Genomic DNA, 15,216 nt, shown 5'->3' with positions numbered 1-15,216 from the left:
AAATAAATAAATAAATAAATAAATAAATAAATAAATAAATAAATAAATAAAGAAAACTCAGAAAGACCAGTTGAAACTGATCATTATGAATAAGAGGAAGAAAAAAAGCCCTAAAAGTGGTGCAGAAAATCTTATAAGACAAAACCAAAAAGTCTTATAGATCATCAGTAAATGTGCAATGCTGAAAAAAAAAAAAAATAGTGACACAAACTTTCACAAGAGTCAAAACAAAAATAGTTGTTTTCCAGATATATTAAAAGTTAAGCTAAAAGCTAAGCGAGTCAACAGAGGAAGAGGATCCAGGGATTCCTGATGTGACCTGATAGGCTAGGGTCAGACAGTAGGGAAGGAGGACTTCCCCTATTAGTGGACTAGGTAAGAAGGGTACAGAAGAAAGAGTGAGGGAGGGTGGAACTGAGAGAAGATGAGGATGACAGAGGGGCTACAACTAGGATACAATGTGACTAATTTGTAAATAACAATAATATTAATAATGATTTAAGTGCTAGAAGCTAGAGAGAGTGAAGAACAGTTTTAAAACAGTCAGAGAAAATAACATAGTATTTTCAGGAGAACACAAATACATACAAACATGGAGTCTTCAGCAGAAAGCATAGAAATCAGAAAAAAAACTATATATTTTTTTAAAATGCTGAGAGTAAAGAACTGTCAACATACAAAATTCAATATCTATTAAAACTATTTACATCGAATGAAGCAAAATAAAGACATTGTCAGCTGAAGAATTAAAAAAGTTTGTTGCTGTAATGCCTGCTCTGAAGATCAGCTTAAAGGAGTGTTCTCCTAGAAGGAAAATGACACAAGAAGAAAGCTTAGTTTCACTGAATTGTTTCATTAGACAAACAGAAAGTAATCAGTTTAAGTGTGCATAAGAAGTACTTCTTGTCGTCTCAGGTTCTTTGAAATGTTTGAAAACTTAAAGTTACAATTATCACATTATCTTATGGTACTGTTAATATATGTAGACAAACATATACACACATGTATCGAAAGTATACCAAAGAGCAGGAAGCAAAAGAATGCAAATGATGGCAGTGTGCATGGTCTATTAACAGCAATGTAACATGAATTTTGAGAGGGCTATAAGACTTCAGATATTTATGTAACAAAGTTTAGAGAAATCCCTAAGGAAAAACCATACTAACAGATCAGTCAACAGCATAATAGTTAAAAATTTCAGAGATGTCCCTAAGGAAAACCATACTAACAGATCAGTCGACAGCATAATATCTAAATTTAAGTAGAATGTTGGAAATATTTCAAATAGAACAAACAGGGCCAAAAGTGAACAGAGTGGCTTCTCTTTAAAATGGTGGATGAGAAGCTGCCACTGTGTGACTCAGTAAAAACTGTAAGAACTGACTCTAATGCAAACAAAAAAGAAGACATTTAGAAATCACAATGAAGTGATAGAGCAGCTGAGAAGGGCCAAGAAAACAACTGCTGGTGCACCAAAATAAGCCAAACCAAACATGCCTTTAGCCTCCTGGCTCCTGGTCAGGAAAGGGAAGAAGCCCTGTCCTGTCCAACAGGTAAACAAACCAAGAAGCACAGGCATCAAAAAAGCCACAGTCCTACCTGAGCCTCACAGCCCTCACAAGCCTCAATCCATTCGCAGGTTTTACTGAAACAATGAATTTTCTGGTAGAGAAGTGGAAAGCAGAGAAGAGCCCCATTTTGTCATTCTCTGTAAGGGTGGGAAGTGGCCAGGTGTTTCCTTAAGAAGACTATTATTATTTAAAACAAAGCTACCCTAGGATTCTGAAAAAAAATCAAGTTAGATTGCCATACTCAACTGTGACAGCCTCAACAAGTCCCTGGGAGGTAGTTGTAGACAGTGAGAAGGATGGTCAAGCTGAAAAGGTGAAAGCTGCAGGCAACTTAGCTTAGGCAGCTTACTGCATACCTCTGCACTAAGGCACTGGGATGGGGGGGGGGGGCAGGCCTGAGATCATCCAATTAGAATCACACTGGAGTTTGATAGGCCTGAGCTTGCGGCCAGTAAGTAGGTCAACTTCTGGAGCTTTCTATCAGTCCTTCATGACTATAGACCTAAGTATTCTGAAAGATCTCCGTTCAGAAACTGACTGACATTGAATCTTTAAAATGTAAAGATAAGTCATTTGTCTGAATAGACCTCATGATGTGGATGCTTGCTAGAGACTCAAAAAACATGACATATACACCCCAGCCAGCTAGAACTTTGGGCACTGCAAACACTATGTCCTGCGGAGTCTGAGTCCTGTGTGAGCCTTCCCAGATTAGAATTGGTAGAATTTTACCTTAGCCTATCTCACTCATTTTTATTAACATTCATGCATAATTCTAATTCTTATATACATTTATTATTGAAAATTCTGTTTATGCTACTTTTTTATTTTTGAAAGAACCTCTTACTATGTAGTCCTTGTTGGCCTGGAACACACTTTGTAGCTCAGCTTGGCTCTCAGTTTGCGGAGGTCCGCCTGCCTTCTATTTCGGCAATGAAAAGCATGTACCCCCATGGCCAGCGTCTAACTTCTTGTTCTGCTCCATGTTTCACTTTCGTTTGCCTCTGGACTGGACTTTAGCATGCTGATTTTATCCCATCCCTTTTAACCCTTCCTACTGTTTTTATTGCCTTTCTTACACCTAACAAATTTTGCTTTTAAACTTTCTCATTACTAGGAAATAATTTTTATCCATTTTTTCCTTTTCTTTTTTCTACTCAAATGTTCTTTTTCCTTATCATCTATACTGTTCTTTTTCATTAAACAAATTAAACAAATAAGCTAGACTCAGACACTATATGCTTTCTCTCATATGTACCATCTAGATTTTAGTGTATTGTGTGCGTATGTGTCTCTGTGTGGGACTCATGAAAGTAGAAACAGAAATGTAAAAGAAGAAGAGACCTTACAGGACGATGGAAGTGGGCAATGGAAGAGTAATAAAATTCATATGACATCAAGTAAAAAGAAAGGACAACTTGTGGGAACAAGAATGACTTGAAAGTATAGGAATGGAACTGGAAAGACATTAAGGCAAGGAGGTAAGAATGTACTAAAAGGACATGTGCATAAGAAAACAAAATAACACCCATCACTTTATGAATTTAATAATTAATCAAAAATTAAAGAAAACACAATAAACAAATAAGTCATAAGCAAGTATACATAATTAGAAAGTTAATAAGAACAAAAAGATAAATTATCTAACATAAATCTTAAAGACAGCAACTGTAAGAAGAGGTGAAGACTTGAACCAGTTCTACATACCTTAAAACGTTTCATCAAATATAACGGTATAGACCGTTTAAAAGAAAAAGTGTGGAAAGGTTAGCTGTCACTTTTTATCTGCAGAGGACTGCTTCCAGAACCTCTCCTGGAAACAAAAATTCATAAAACCTCATGTCTCTTATATAAAATGGCACAGAATTCTCATATTCTCTATTCATAGTCCAGATATTTTAGATGGTCTCTACATCATTTGTAATATGTAATACAACCTAAATGTTTGTAAATATTCAATATTGAACATTCATTTTGCTTTGTTTTTATTTTGAAAGAAGCTCTCACTATGTAGCCCTAGCTGGCTTAAAACACACTTTGTGTTCTACCCTACCATTTAAGAGATTATGACTAGAAACTGGCTTTACATGGCCTGGTAAGCCGCAACGCCTTTGTTATTGTTGTCTTGTCTGTATGTAGCTAGTTGAGTCTCCAAGTACAGAAGTAATAGATGTAGAAGCATAAATGCTCCCAGAAATTTCTAATCAAAGCTGATATGCTATGTTAATTTTTGACAAAACATTTCAAAGTGAGTATCACTAGATATACAGACAGAAAAGAAAACTGTATGATTTATAAAGTTAATTGGTGAATAGAAAGTAACAATTATATATAAAAATGTCCTTAACAATAGAATTTCAAAACACTTGAAGCACAAAAAGAAAAAAAGCAGAAAATTCATCATTAAAACTGATGACATAATGCTTCTTTCACATTAATACAAACAGTAGAAAGGAAATCAGTGAGGACTTGGATAAACTAAATAATTACTTATTAAAAGGCATGTGGCTATTTGCAAAAGAAACAACACTTATTTTAATAGACTGCATTCCCCCAAATTTTAGATAAATATGAGTCTGGTTAGTGAAATGTTAACAGGGATAAGCACAGTTTTGGTGGGGATGAAGATTAACTGCATCAAGTACAACCTATAGCTGTGGAGGCAGAGGGCTGTGTGAAAGATCATATGTAAATGTAAAATGACTCTTTCCAGTGAGGAGGCTCTGTTGTTCTCAAGTGCCAGCGCAAAGAGCTCTTTACAGGTTTGCTCCTTTGTTTAAGCATTTATATAACACAAGTAGTTCTCAGGAAAATAAAGTTGAATTATTTTCTTTAAGCATTTGTTTTTTAAAACCCATTTATCAATCCTTTAGAATCCTATATAAAAATGTAGGTGACTTTTATCTGGGAAAATAGTTTAAAGTAAGAAAGTTGTATTTTGATAAGTGAAAATATTCTATACATAATGACTAGCATTTTCTTATGAAATCAATAGGGTGGGAAGTAAGTAGCTATATAAATTATTTTAAAATTAATTCATTCTTTTTCTTTATTTTTCAACTTAAAGATGAAAAACTTATTTTATTTTTTTACTTTTATTATGTTTTTCACTCTTTAGAACAACTTTCAAATTCATATATATCTTGATCATATTCCTCAATCCCCCAAGACGCTCCAGAACCTCTACCCTTCCCTATCCACCCAAGTTTAAGTTATTTCTCAAAAAAAATTTCAATATAATTTCCAAAACCAAGAAAATAAAAATAAAACCATGTTAAAAAACAAAAACAAAAATCAAACCAACCAACCAAACAAACAAAAAAAAAACTGTAACCAAAGAAACACACACACACATATACTTATACACATATTCATTTCTCAATTGTATGACTGACTTTGGTCTGATAGCTCTTCTGTTATTGTTTAAAAAAAACCTGACAAAGAATTGTAAGTGGAAGAAGTATTTTATTGTATTTAGTTTATAAGGGAAGTATCTTATTCCTATAGGTAGACTAATCAGAGTGGGAAGTTTTCAAATTGTAATATGTAAAAGCACATTTTACAATGTATTTGGTCTAATGATTAGTTAGGTCCATCTTAAAGTCTAGTGTCAAATACTTAATTTTACATTATAGACAGAAGATATATATATACACTATATATAGAGAGAGAGACTCATATATATATATATATATATATATATATATATATATATATATATATATACATGATTTAGTACTAAATGTATCCAGCACTAGAAATGAAGACCAAGGATTACCTAAGTACAGGCCATACTGCAAAAATGCACAATGATGCTAATGAAACTCAGGCTTAGGATATTACTGTAGTGATCTCATCTTCCAGATGTAAGTTTTCAAGTCAATACTCGGCATTTTATAAATATGACTGAAACAAAACCAAAAAGAGAAGAGATGAAGCTAAATGCTGCCCTTTCATTCACACAACTGGTCAAAAACTCCAAACAATAACACATGAAAAAATCTGATGACAAGCAGAAAATCCCTAGTTCTCTGTTCATCTCTTTATGGTAGAACCTGTTCAACAGGTCTTCTGATGACTTAGATATTAATAGAACATATCAGGAATCTAACAAGAATGGACCTAAACCAGGAAGACATCCTGAAATTACCAGGGAAGTTTTTGTCCAAATTAACCTTTCTCTCCCTCAGATGAGCAATTGATATAGACTTAACTGCCATAGTCATTTCAGACCCAAAGAGTTGAACAACATTAGAAAATTACAATTCAGCGGTAGGCTTGCCATCGGCAACTATACCTCTTAAAACTATTAACTAATCTAGTATTCTGACAATTCTGATAAGCCAAGAATCTTCATGACGTTTTTACCACCATCATAAATTGGCCACAATCCCAAAACATGAAGATAATTTGATTCTGCATGTGTTTCAACTAACCTTGAACAAGGAGGATGTCCACTATGCTAAATTTCTACCCTAAAGTTTAGGAGTGACTCTTTTTCACACAAATATCATACAGTGTTTCTTTGTCAATTTTGCAGTCCTTGTTCATTCTGATATAACACTCCTGGTTCCTAACATGCACCACAACGGCAGATCTATACTACAAGTAAATTGGATGTGAGTTTGCTATTTGTCTCCCTTTGCTGTCATAAAAATAAAGGACAAAGAGGAGTTGGGGTTTATGCCTGGGCCACTAACACATGTGTCTACAGTTCTTGGGGGGGGGATCCTTTTTTGTCATGTAGGAAATTCAGGAACTTTGCTTAAGTACAGACAGAACCTAATCAAACCAGAGGCAGCTCCAGAAATTATCTCTTTTGTTCTCACCAGCATATTTAAAGAGCTATAAAACTGTTTCGAAAACTTCAGGAGGTCATACTATCAACACTCTTAAGTGAAGACTGATGGACACTTTAAAGACAAAGAAAGAAGTTCATTCCTTAGTGTTCTGCCTATACCACTCTATTCCTAGCTGCTACATACAAAGGAAAAAGAAAAGATATGCTATAATAAGAAAGAATAAGCCAGAATAAGATGGAACTAAAACAATTAAAAGAAAATAGAGATTATCTATGTGTATCATACTTAGGGCAAATATAGTTTTATGAAATTTGTGTTTCAATTGTAATTATTTGTGGCTGCCTGAGCACTTCACTATGTCTTAAATTACTTCTCTGTTGTTGTTTCATTTCTTAATAGGAAGCTATGGATACGGAGCGATGATCTAGTTTCCTTTTGAGGTAGGCACCCATTCATTGCAAGACTTAACAAGAGCTCTTACTGCTACAGATTCAGTAGTGCTTTTAGATGACCACATATATGTTGGAGATGGTAGAAAATATGAACCCATACACAAAGATAACTAGCTCACTTCATACCCAAGGAGAAGATGAATCTATGTGTCCCCTAGAGAGAGCTTGTCCGCCAAGCTTTATAACTCTTTATAGAAAATATGCATAGTACCCTAAATATTCATTCTGACAATTAAATCTTCCCAGCACAAATTCATTAGCAAAGTGAGATGAAAAGAACACAGCATCCATCGCTATTAATGGAGTCCATGCATGTCACTACCCACAAATGTACTAAAAATGGACTCATTTATTGTTGACTATATTCACACTGAATCTGCTTTTCAATACACAATTCAGGAGTACATTTTTTAAAGTTTTAAAGACATTTAAATTGTATCATGAAATTTGCAGGCAAATGATGGGATGTAGAAAAGATCATCCTGAGTGAGGTATCCCAGAAGCAGACATATACTCACTTATAAGTGTATACTAGACATATAATATAAGATAAACCTACAAAAATCTGTACACCTGAACAAGCTAATCAAAAAGGAGGACCCTGGAGAAGATGATCAATTCTCACTCAGAAGGACAAACAGGATGGACACTGGAAGAATGAGAAAACAGGAAACAGAGCAGGAGCCTACCACAGAGAGCCTCTGAAAGACTACCCAGCAGTGTATCAAAGCAGATGAGATTCATAACTAAACTTTGGGCAGAATGCAAGGAATCTTATGAAAGTAGGGGGAGATAGTAAGACATAGAGAGGATAGGAGCTCCACAAGGAGAGCAACAGAACCAAAAAATCTGGGCACAGGGGTCTTTTCTGAGACTGATACTCCGAACAAGGATCATTCATGGGTATAACCTAGAACCCTAGGCACAGATGTAGCCCATAGCAGTTCAGTATCCAAGTAAGTTCCCTCATAATGGGAACAGGGACTGTCTCTGACATGACCTCAGTGGCTGGCTCTTTGACCACCTCCCCCTAAGGGGGGAACAGCCTTGCCAGGCCACAGAGGAGGACAATGCAGACAGTCCTGATGAAACCTGATAAGCTAGGGTCAGATGGAAGGGGAAGAGGACCTCCCCTATCAGTGGACTCAGAGAGGAACATGGGAGGAGATGAAGGAGGGAGGTTGGGATTAGGAGGGAATGAGGGAGGGGACTACAGCTGGGATACAAAGTGAATAAACTGTAATTAATATAAAAATTTTGAAAATTGTATAACTTCCTTTCCAAGATAAATCTTTAGAACTTTCATCATTAGCACATGTTTACTGAAAAGTGTAGGCATGCACATGTGCATGTGCGTGTGTGTGCACGCACGCACCCACACACACACACACACACACACACACACACACACACACTGAGAAACAGGAATTTAAAACATTAGCAGCCTATGACTAAATTATATTTTTGAAGCATATAAATTAGCAGGTTATATGTATGATACATATAGCATATGTGTGTGTGTGTGTGTGTGTGTAGCAAAAAAACACAAATGAATGCTTTTACGTAAACAAAAGGATGGATTTGTCACTGAAAATATATACAAACATACAATGCAAGTGCCCTTAAATTAGGTCATAGGAGATATAAATAAGCACATACATATACATGCTGGCATATTTCTTTATGCTACTTTATTGGGTTCTTATAGCTACCTCCCTTCCAACCCCCAAACACTAAGTAGGAGAAAGAGAAGGTTAGAGGGGAAGAGAGTAGGTCTCTTTAGACTACTTCCTGTTGATTAGGGACATAGGGTTTTCTGTCAGGACATCTTCCATTTTTTTCTTCTTTGTTCAGGAACACTTGCAAACTGCAACAAGAGCAACCAGGAGCAGCAGAGTTGAGCAATAGCCACCACAACCACTGCCACTTTCCTCCTCCTCCTCCTCCTCCTCCTCCTCCTCCTCCTCCTCCTCCTCCTCCTCCTCCTCCTCCTCTTCTGCCTCCTTCTCATCCTCCTCTTCTTTCTTCTCCTTCCTTCTTCCTCATTCCTTCTTCTTTCTTTCCTCGATTCCTTTCTTCCTTTCTTCTCTTCCTTCTTTTTCCTCTTGCTCCTCCTCCCCCTCTTTTTCTTCTTGTTCTTTGTAGAGTTCCCATCCTTCTCTAGGCTCTTGCATGTACTTCCTCTCCAGAGCCCCTAGAATTAAGCCATCTGCAGCTAGCAGAGATCACACACTGCTAGTGCATGAGGCAAACCATAATCACCTGCTGTGGAGCAGCCTCTATCCCACCCCTGGATTAAAACCAAAACATATTCACATAACATAACTGGGTTTTTAACGAAACCAAAACTCTAAGTACATATACACACATATACATATAAATACACATATGTATACACACACACATATAAACTACACTAGAGATTTGCAAGTTGCAGGCACATTTCTTTACTTCCCTGAAAAGGAAAACTATCACTCACAGATATAACTTTGAATGTGTAGACTCTTCTCACTCACCTCAGTTATCCACATTTAACAAGAGTCCCCTAAAAACATATGTAATATCTAAAAAGAATTCAAAATTATAAATGAAACATTCTCTGCTCCCACAGTTCAAAAATCTGTACTGGGGAATCAGGAACACTTAAGAAGATGTAAATTGCTTTGAACTTTAGACTGCCTTTTAGACAGAAACTGTGTATGTAACAATGACAACAAAGAGATATATGGAATGAGCTCTCTTAGATGACAAGTTGAGTTGATGTCTTCCAAGTGAAAGACAGAAATACAAGCCAAGGAAATTTGGACTCAACAACAGGAGAATCTTCCCTCCAATTTTGTCTATTTTAAGTGACCATCTACTTAGAAGCAGAATAGCCACAAGTAAAATTACTTTACTTAATATCCAATTAAAACACGAAATGTACTAGAAAATATCAGTTTTCTTTTAAAATTAAACAAAACAGGAATTAAATAACTCAATTTAAGTATTTCAATAGATTCACATATTTCAAATTAAGAGATCTGTTTTTCCTATTACTCTTCTGGATGCATAGTTTATTAGGAGTTTTAATATGATTTATTTCTATTTTATCTTTGTGTGTGTGTCTGTGTGATTTAAATGTAGCTTGATTTTATGTGCTTAAATGTCAATCCTGGAAGACATTCTTTCAGGGAGGGGCAGCTATTTGTTTTTACTAAACCATCAAACTCAGCATCTGTTAGCATAAAACTTTCGGGAAAACAGAATGGGAGTAAATATACACACTAATAATTATAAATGCCTTATTGTAATTCTATGGTTAAAAAGCAGCTAAGTGATCAATTGGTCAAACTGTTGGTGTGTTTTGCTATTAAACGATGTTCCCTAATGACTGTCATGTTGGAGAGGTTAACTATAAACCCATGACAGGTGGTAGGTCTGACCTCTACTATCAGCGCTTGAATTGCTGGGCAGCTACACGGGCTGCAGATGTGCATCAGCTAGAGCGACTCCTCTATTTTCCCTTCAGCAATTCTTACCTTTATTCTTTGGATGTAGCCTAGCTAGGCTACAGAGGAGGACATTGCAGCCAGTCCTGGTGAGACCTGATAAGCTAGGGTCAGATGGAAGGGGAAGAGGACCTCCCCTATCAGTGGACTTAGAGTCAGGGAGGAGATGAGGTAGGGAGTGTGGGATTGGGAGGGAATGAAGGAGGGGTCTACAGCTGGGATACAAAGTAAATAAACTGTAATTAATATAAAAAAATAAAAATTTAATTAAAAAAAATCTTAACCCAAACTATAAACAAAATAAGATTGTGGTAACTGGTCAGACTAAAATGTAAGCTCAGTGATTTTAACAGGAAATTCAATGCTACCCAGGTTGACACTTTTTTTTTTACCGTAATGCCCAGTCAGATCTAACACAAGCAAAGAAAAAAGGCCTCTAAAGAACTTACTTTGAACTTTTCTCCTTTAGCACAATAAATGAACAAATAAACAAAACATATCTGGTTTGCAGTAGAATCAAAGAATTTATAAAAAATTCTGCATATTGTTATAATTGGATATTTCCAGTAAGTCTAAAAATATATCTCATCTTTGGAAAAAATAACTGCTAGCTCCCAAGCTCTGTAAGGCAAAGTAAAAATCATGACATGAAGAGATACCATGAGAGGTCAGGGTTTCACATGCTCAAATAAGGTCAGGGTAGCCAACCTCCATAAGAAGTCTTTGAGCATTCCAATGCTTTTAATTGATAAATCTTCTTCAAGGAAAAAAATGGGCTCCGTTTCTGTTTTAAAATTCCAGAGTGTCTGTAATAGAGAAACTATGACAACCTTCCCGTTGTTCTCACATAAGAGGAAACCCTATAATAAGAGCTTCCCAAAATGTCAAATAATACTTGTCTCATAACAGGGCCTCTTTGTTCATTCACCATGTCTCTTTTGATATGCACAGATAACAAAAGTTCACGTAAAACTAAGGTGATATAGAGCAGAAGCCAACACTAATTCTGTATAAATATGTCTGATTAATATGAATGCCATTGTTATGGTTATTTCGTAATGTCACTATTGCTACAAGAGCCGACGATGGAGGTACTCTCATTCCCACTGTTTTTGTTCATCCTCTGTCATCCAATCAGTTGGTGTGTTTTTGTTCAATGGGTGAAATGAAGGATAGACTTTTTGTCCATTAATTATTTTTGTTGCATTAGTTAAACACATAACCTGAGAAACTAAGTTTAAATTCACTAGAAAAAAATTTATTAAAAAAAAAAAAAACTTTTATTCTAAATTGAACTCCTCATCCTTTTAAGAAAAAAAATACATCTTCAGGCTTACTTTCTAGGTTCTATTTTTTTACAGTCACGACTGCTATATTACACTGGTGCTTGCCTATGAAAATCTGAAAAAAAAAATAGCACAATAGCTCCTAAACTTGTTTAAGAATATAGCCAAATTAAATTTAAACTATGGTTGAATAGTACAATTTAACCAAGCATATATGTGGGGTTTAGTTACAAAAAAAGAACACCCACCTGAGAGAAGCAATAGGAATGTCCATCCTCAGTGCAGTACCTCTTGAGTGGAAAGAAAATGAAAACCAGGTCATAGATAGCAGCCTAAACAATCTGATGTATTGGGGAAAATATTCTAAGTCCAGCACATGTCTGTATTGTCCTTACTTTCTCTTTAAATTCTTTTCTCCTAAATCTGGCCCCCTCTTGAGGCTACAGCATAATATAAAACTTAACAGTGGATCTTAAATTTAGCTGACATTTTTATATTCTTCACAACATTCTCTTTAGATTGCACCCAAGAAGGAGATTATTAAATAGTAGCAGGAGACCAGTTGCCAGACCATTTTGACTGGGAAAAAAAAATTTTCTCACTGACAAACCAAACATTTCTACAATCTTTATAATAAATTTAATAAATAAGCTGCTACTAATGACTGCAAAGGGGGGGAAGAAATTATATCTCTCCCAAGTCCCTTCCTCCTCTCCCAAACCTTCACTAGCCTGAAGAAATGGCAGGAAGGGTACATGAAAAGACTCATGCTGAGCTGAGCTAAGTCTCCTAGGAAGCAGGTCCTGTCAGTCAGAAGCAAAGGAACACCTCTGTGATTATTTCAGTCCAGTTGTTGTAGTCATTAGCTAGCGTTCCCTTTTGCTGAAGCTGGCATCACTCACAGACCTCTTTTTATTTTTTAATATAGACTCTTCTCTTTCTATAAAATGAATTTACATATTTTCCATCTCTCAATCCCTCCTATGTTTTATTTATGAAGATAGCTCTTCTTGATGGTAACTTTAATGTGAAATAGGTAGTAATTAATGTCCCAATCTGTTAGGTTAATCCCTTTCCACTCTCTCTGCAGAGAACTTTAAGGTAAGTAACAGTTTACAGTCAATATTAGGTTTAATTATGTTTAATGAGAGTTAGTGTCTCTGTTTACTAACTGCATTTAGGTGTGTGGACCCTAGATGAGTTTTCCCCTGCTCTCATTCTGATTCGTTAATAGTGCCCGTGTGTGCTGTAGGCACTGCACTTAAAACTATGAAGCAGTTTCTGGAGAAGAAAGCAAGTAAGGCATCTGGTTCAGCTGAGACACCATTAAAGCGGCGAGCGCAGTCTCGAAACGACCACATCTTTCTTTGGGAAGAGAATGTCACTTTATGATTTCCAAACAGATTCACTTAGGAGGCTAATTATTGCCTAAATTCCAGACTCTTAGTAAGGCTACACATATAAACACTGTCTCATGTTGCGAACAATTATCAATGGTAAGTATAATAAAACTATAGAGCACCAAACTCTTTGAAAATGTCCTGTTACTCCTTCAACATCACTGCAAGTCCTTAAGATATAAAGCACCCAGTTTGATCCTTTTTTATTTTGCCCTAAAGATACTTTTGTCTTAAAATTACATTCAGGTTCATTGCAGAGTAGATGGTAAAACTGGTTTGGTTACTGAAAATAGAAATTTGAGAAGAAAAATACTCAAAAATGAAAAATTAAAAAGTCAAAGGAAATACCACACATATCTGTTTAAGGAACCCCTTTTGCTAAGTTTTTTAAACTAGATTTCATACTAATTTTATTACATTTTTAATTTTTTATAATTTATTTACTTTATATTCCCAGTGTAACCCCTTCCCTTGTCTCCTCCTGGTCTGTCCCTCTTCCCCCATCTGCCTTTTCTAGTCCTCAGAGAGGAGAGGCCCTCCTCCCCTGCATCTGACCCTAGCCTATCAAGTCTCATTAGGACTGACTGCCTGACATCCTCTTCCTCAGCCTTCAGGCTAGGCCTCCCCACCCTGGGAAAGTGATCAAAGAGCAGACATCAGAGTCCATGACTTTTGCTAAATTTTTATCCTGTGTAAAGTTAGCAATTTAGTTTCTCTAAGTCTGTTCGTTGACTAAACAACTCTGCAAACATATTACTGAGTTTCTTTTCTGTGTTAAGGACATTGATAGAGAAGACCACCCCCTCTCTCGACAAGTTTACCATACAGAACTCAAAATCTGTACCACAATATGGCAATCTTCCTGTTGAAAAGATACAGGACTCATCTACTCCTCTGTATTAGATGATAAGCAAGGCCTCCACTAATGAAACAGAATTTTGTTCCCTTGTCATGGGAAGGCTGTGGCAGACTTAATAAACAGTAAGAGCAAAGGTGATGAAAAAGGCTGTGTTTGAAAGATGGCAAACTACAAACTGTGAGAAAGGGCTGTGGGCCAGTAGAAAAGAAAATGGGAAAAGAGGAAAGAAATCTGCAAGTCAGGAATTCAAAAAGGAGACTGAGACCAAATTAAGAATTTCATTGGCCTGCTCGTAGATCACCTCCCCCTGAGGGGGGAGCAGCCTTACCAGGCCACAGTAGAGGACAATGCAGCCACTTTTGCCACTTTTGATGAGAACTGATAGACTAAGATCAGAAAGGAGAGGAGAACCTCCCCTATCAGTGGACTTGGGGAGTGGCATGCATGCAGAAAGGGGAGGGAAGGTGGGATCGGGAGGGGAGGATGGAGGGGCTTATGGGGGGATACAAAATGAATAAAGTGTAATTAAAAAAAAAAGAATTTCAATGTTATCCTGCATTACTCAGTAGCTGCCTCTTTAATCACCTCCCCCTAATGGGGGAGCAGCCATGCCAGGCAGGCCCCAGAGGAAGACAATGCAGCTAGTCCTGATGAGACCTGATAGGCTAGGGCCAGAGGGAAGGGGAGGAGGACCTCCCCTATCAGTGGACTTGGGGAGGGACATGGGAGGAGAAGAGGGAGGGAGGGCAGGATTGGGAGGAGATGAGGGAGGGGGCTACAGCTGGGATATGGAGTGAATACATTGTAATAAATAAATAAATAAATATATATTTTTTAAAGTAAAATATGCAAAAAAAATTTAAGTAATGTCAGAAGTAAGAAAAAGTAAAGTGGTATCTTGAAAAAGTAGGAACAAGGAATCTTAAATATGGAAATTATACTCAATTTTCTTGTGCCCATTGTTAACAACTATTTTAAAATTTTAAGTCTTACAACATCTTGTATTAGAACTCTTTTCATTCAGGTAAAAACCTAAATACTTTGTGTCATGGGAAAAGGAATTCCTAAAATAAATTACAGCAATGGAAAATATATAAAAGGAAACTATTAAGTGCACATTCCATGTAGTTATGTGAAACATACAAATGATTACACTTACTTGGTGAAACAAAATTTCTTTGAAATTCATTTCAAAAAACTATTTGCTTTTTAAAAATTCTACCTGAATACACTTTGATATTATTTTTTCCTGACTCTATTAAATTTCAACTTTTTACTAATAAATAAAATTGAAAAAATATACATGTACATGTACATATACATATACATATACCACAATGTCCAAACATATATGA

The 15,216-nt window shown here is 36.1% G+C and overlaps 1 protein-coding gene across 9 annotated transcripts in view; it reads right to left on the bottom strand.

Annotated features, from left to right (window-relative positions):
* Positions 1 to 15,216, bottom strand: part of Zbtb20 (zinc finger and BTB domain containing 20) — a 767,676-nt gene that overhangs the window by 616,097 nt on the left and 136,363 nt on the right. Inside the window, exon 5 of one of the 9 annotated variants that reach the window (XM_055624790.1) lies at positions 11,851 to 11,892. The exons of 6 other annotated variants lie outside the window; for them this stretch is intronic. The gene's annotated coding sequence lies outside the window, so the exon portion shown is untranslated. Of the gene's footprint in view, positions 1 to 1,817; positions 1,896 to 2,418; positions 2,457 to 11,850; positions 11,893 to 15,216 lie in introns of those variants that run through there. 2 more of the 9 variants (XM_055624793.1, XM_055624794.1) reach the window with 2 other exon arrangements.

Source organism: Psammomys obesus, unplaced genomic scaffold (assembly GCF_907164565.1).
Source record: "Psammomys obesus unplaced genomic scaffold, mPsaObe1.curated_primary_1811, whole genome shotgun sequence".
Lineage (NCBI taxonomy): Eukaryota > Metazoa > Chordata > Mammalia > Rodentia > Muridae > Psammomys > Psammomys obesus.
Note: the sequence above shows the minus strand (reverse complement) of the source record. Positions and strands in the feature narration are given on the sequence as shown.